Raw genomic sequence first — 5549 nt, 5'->3', positions numbered from 1 at the left:
AAATAGCAGCATCATCTTTTAATTTGCTTTGACTGATCATAGTGGAATTCTGCATTAGGATGGAGAATGAAACAGTAAATTCAGAGACCATGGTCCAGAACTTAAAGAAGGGTAACTTTGAAGGTATGAGGCGTGAATTGGCTAGGATAGATTGGCGAATGATACTTAGGGGGTTGACTGTGGATGGGCAATGGCAGACATTTAGAGACCGCATGGATGAATTACAACAATTGTGCATTCCTGTCTGGCGTAAAAATAACAAAGGGAAGGTGGCTCAACCGTGGCTATCGAGGGAAATCAGGGATAGTATTAAAGCCAAGGAACTGGCATACAAATTGGCCAGAAATAGCAGCGAACCTGGGGACTGGGAGAAATTTAGAACTCAGCAGAGGAGGACAAAGGGTTTGATTAGGGCAGGGAAAATGGAGTACGAGAAGAAGCTTGCAGGGAACATTAAGGTGGATTGCAAAAGTTTCTATAGGTATGTAAAGAGAAAAAGGTTAGTAAAGACAAACGTAGGTCCCCTGCAGTCAGAATCAGGGGAAGTCATAACGGGGAACAAAGAAATGGCAGACCAATTGAACAAGTACTTTGGTTCGGTATTCACTAAGGAGGATACAAACAACCTTCCGGATATAAAAGGGGTCAGAGGGTCTAGTAAGGAGGGGGAACTGAGGGAAATCTTTATTAGTCGGGAAATTGTGTTGGGGAAATTGATGGGATTGAAGGCCGATAAATCCCCAGGGCCTGATGGACTGCATCCCAGAGTACTTAAGGAGGTGGCCTTGGAAATAGCGGATGCATTGACAGTCATTTTCCAACATTCAATTGACTCTGGATCAGTTCCTATGGAGTGGAGGGTAGCCAATGTAACCCCACTTTTTAAAAAAGGAGGGAGAGAGAAAACAGGGAATTATAGACCGGTCAGCCTGACCTCAGTAGTGGGTAAAATGATGGAATCAATTATTAAGGATGTCATAGCAGTGCATCTGGAAAATGGTGACATGATCCAAGTCAGCATGGATTTGTGAAAGGGAAATCATGCTTGACAAATCTTCTGGAATTTTTTGAGGATGTTTCCAGTAAAGTGGACAAAGGAGAACCAGTTGATGTGGTATATTTGGACTTTCAGAAGGCTTTCGACAAGGTCCCACACAAGAGATTAATGTGCAAAGTTAAAGCACATGGGATTGGGGGTAGTGTGCTGACGTGGATTGAGAACTGGTTGGCAGACAGGAAGCAAAGAGTAGGAGTAAATGGGTACTTTTCAGAATGGCAGGCAGTGACTAGTGGGGTGCCGCAAGGTTCTGTGCTGGGGCCCCAGCTGTTTACATTGTACATTAATGATTTAGACGAGGGGATTAAATGCAGTATCTCCAAATTTGCGGATGACACTAAGTTGGGTGGCAGTGTGAGCTGCGAGGAGGATGCTATTAGGCTGCAGAGTGACTTGGATAGGTTAGGTGAGTGGGCAAATGCATGGCAGATGAAGTATAATGTGGATAAATGTGAGGTTATCCACTTTGGTGGTAAAAACAGAGAGACAGACTATTATCTGAATGGTGACAGATTAGGAAAAGGGAAGGTGCAACGAGACCTGGGTGTCATGGTACATCAATCATTGAAGGTTAGCATGCAGGTACAGCAGGCGGTTAAGAAAGCAAATGGTATGTTGGCCTTCATAGCGAGGGGATTTGAATACAGGGGCAGGGAGGTGTTGCTACAGTTGTACAGGGCCTTGGTGAGGCCACACCTGGAGTATTGTGTACAGTTTTGGTCTCCTAACTTGAGGAAGGACATTCTTGCTATTGAGGGAGTGCAGCGAAGATTCACCAGACTGACTCCCGGGATGGTGGGACTGACCTATCAAGAAAGACTGGATCAACTGGGCTTGTATTCACTGGAGTTCAGAAGAATGAGAGGGGACCTCATAGAAACGTTTAAAATTCTGACGGGTTTAGACAGGTTAGATGCAGGAAGAATGTTCCCAATGTTGGGGAAGTCCAGAACCAGGGGTCACAGTCTGAGGATAAGGGGTAAGCCATTTAGGACCGAGATGAGGAGAAACTTCTTCACCCAGAGAGTGGTGAACCTGTGGAATTCTCTACCACAGAAAGTAGTTGAGGCCAATTCACTAAATATATTCAAAAGGGAGTTAGATGAAGTCCTTACTACTCGGGGGATCAAGGGTTATGGCGAGAAAGCAGGAAGGGGGTACTGAAGTTTCATGTTCAGCCATGAACTCATTGAATGGCGGTGCAGGCTAGAAGGGCTGAATGGTCTGCTCCTGCACCTATGTTCTATGTTTCTATGTTTCTATATCACTATATTGTTGTGTGAAAAACAAAAATCAGTAACAGCTCCCAATTTCAGAATTGTCAGATTCAAACTCAACTTTTTCCAAATACAATCTAACACTTCAAAAATTGTAATGGATGTAGGCGAGATATTAGGACTGTTGTCCAACACAATCCAAACACAGTGCCACAGACAGATGGGCAAGTGTGTCTCTCTCTCTTCGGCAGTCCCTCGGAGTCAAGGATGACTTGCTTCCATACTAAAAATGAGTTCTCATGTGGCTGATGAGTCTAATGTGGGACCTACAGTCTCTGTCACAAGTGGGGCAGACGGTGGGTGAAGAAACAGGTGGATGGGGTGCTTGGATTGCAGTGCGCCCCTTCCACTGTTTATGCATGGCTTCAGCTTGCTCTTGGCGTAGAAACTCGAAGTGTTCGGCGCCTTCCCGAATGCTTTTCCTCCACTTTGGGCGGTCTTGGGCCAGGGATTCCCAGGTGACGGTGGGGATGTTGCACTTTTTCAAGGAGGCTTTGAGGGTGTCCTTGAAGCGTTTCCTCTGCCCATCTGGGGCTCGATTGCTGCGCCGAAGCTCCAAGTAGAATGCTTCATTTTGGAGTCTCGTATCGGGCATGCAGACGACATGGCCCATCCTACGGAGTTGATCGAGCGTGGTCAGTGCTTTGATGCTGGCCTGAGCGAGAACACTGATGTTGGTGCGCCTATCCTGCAGGATCTTGCGGAGGCAGCGTTGGTGGTACTTCTCCAGTGCTTTGAGGTGCCTGCTGTGCATAATCTATGTCTCTGAGGCATATAGGAGTATCACTACTGCTCTGTAGACCATGAGCTTGGTGTTGGGTTTGAGGTCCTGGTCTTCAAACAGTCTCTTCCTTAGGCGACCGAAGGCTGCACTGGCACACCGGAGGCGGTGTTGGACTTAGTCATCGACGTCTGCCTTGTTGACAGGCTCCCAAGGTATGGAAAATGGTCCACGTTGTCCAAGGCCTCGTCGTGAATTTTGATAATCGGAGAGCAGTGCTGCGTGGCAGGGGCAGGTTGGTAGAGGACCTTTGTCTTATGGTGTTTAGTGTAAGGCCCATGTCTAGATGGGCAAGTGTAGCTTCACAGCAAATCTTTTCAAGCCTCACTAAAAACTGGCAGACTGACAATCCATTGGTCACTAATGGCCTTGTGATCTTTGTAAAGTAAGGAAGGAAACGTATGGAAATGTGTCAGAGTTCATTAACAGAGCGAGGCATCACCTCCCTTTCATTTCTTTTGCTGACACCAGGCAACAGAAAAAGGTAATTACATGACATAAACAAACTCTTCAGGTGTGAGACATAACACTTCAGAACAACACGTCTGCCAGCTCTTGCCACAAACCTCAGTACAGTCAACCTTTCAGTAGCTGCAGTCCTGATTTAAATACCTAGTAGTTTAACATGTCTAGTACAGCATTTGTATTTCTATTCAATATAGAAAAAATCTATTTGTGACGCACAATTAATAATTAAATCACAATGTAATCGTGAGGATCGATGCAACCGGTGGGCACGGAAGGTATCAAGCATACTGGTGGACACCACATGCTCCCTCTCCTGTCAGCTGTGGGTCAGTGGGTAGCACACTCGCTTCAGAGTCAGAAGGTTGTGGGTTCAAGTCCCACTCCAGAGACTTGAGTACACAAATCTAGGCTAACACTCTAGTGCAGTGCTGAGGGAGTGCTGCACTGTCATTGGTACCATCTTTGGATGAGACATAAAACCGAGATCAGGCCTGCTGTCTCAGTTGGGTATAAAAGATCCCACGGCACTATTTTGAAGAGCAGGGGAGTTATTCCCGGTATCCTGGCCAAAATTTATCCCTCAGTCAACATAACAAAAAAAAACAGATTATCTGGTCATTATCACATTGCTGTTTGTGGGAGTTTGCTGTGCGCAAGTTGGCTGCTCCATTTCCCACATTACAACAGTGACTACACTCCAAAAGTACTTCATTGGCAGTAAAGTGCTTTGATGCATCCGGTGGTCGTGAAAGGTGCTATATAAATGTAAGTCTTTTTACTAACTCACACCTCAGGCCTCACGTTCAGGCCTGTCATTCTGACGGAAACTTAAGATGCCTCGGTTTTTTTGTGTGGCCTACCTGAGAGACTGTTAATGGCTTTATTAAACTGGCAAGATTTCTATTTTATAAACTGGAAAGAGGTGAAAAACGACACTAGCAATGCCTCAAAACTCACAGACAGAGAAATCCACTTCATCAGCGTCCCTGCCACAGGCTCAATATCCACCCCTCCACCACTGGTGCACTGTGTCTGCAGTTTGTACGGTCTACAAGATGACCAAGGTCAGGCCGTGTGGTGTCATGTGTCAGATAGCAGAATGAATGGAAAGATGGCAATAAACCTCCCTTAACTCCAACCCTCTGATTTCTGCTGCCTGGCCCTTCACTCCACATGGCATGACCTTGGTCATCTCTAGATTGTAAACACTTATGGTTACAAAACAGAAAATGAAGAACAACGGTTACCAGTAGCTACTCAGACTGGCAAAAGGTGGGAAATGGTGTTCACAGGGATCGGTGCTGGGACCACTGTTGTTCAACATTTACATTAAAAATTTGTTCTCAGGAATCGGAAGTACAATTTCAAAACTTGTCAACAACACCAAATTGGGAGGTAGAGTTAATACTGAGGAAGACTGTGACAAAATGCAAGAAGATATTAATAAATTTACAGAATGGGCGTGTAATTGGCAAATTAATTTCAGTGTAGATCAGTGTGAAGTGGTGTCTTTCAGTAGGAAGAATAAGGAGGCCACATTCTATTTGGTAAATAAGAGATTACATGGGGTAGAGGAGCAGAGGGATCTAGGGAGACAGATACACAAATCACTAAAAGTAGCGACACGGGTTAATACGGCCATTTAAAAATGCAAACAAAGCATTGGGGTTCATTTCTAAAGGAGCCTTCTGTTCCGTGCCTAGGAGCTCTGAACCATGGAAGAGAGTGGCTGGGACACATTTCTTATATGTCTCGGGATTAACCCACATGACGACTTTGTTGTCAGTGAAGAGAGATGTTAAAGACCAAAGTGCCGTTTGCCCCTCTCAGTCTGGCCCTGAAGGACTGTGTCCAGGCTGAAGTTCTGTTCCCGCTGTACGATCCTCCCCCCAGATTGTCCTTTCTGAGCTCCAGTCAGGTGATGCTAAACACTCAAGTGAGAAAGATAAAAATCTACAGCAATGTG

Source organism: Pristiophorus japonicus, chromosome 1 (genome assembly GCF_044704955.1).
Source record: "Pristiophorus japonicus isolate sPriJap1 chromosome 1, sPriJap1.hap1, whole genome shotgun sequence".
Lineage (NCBI taxonomy): Eukaryota > Metazoa > Chordata > Chondrichthyes > Pristiophoridae > Pristiophorus > Pristiophorus japonicus.
Note: the sequence above shows the minus strand (reverse complement) of the source record.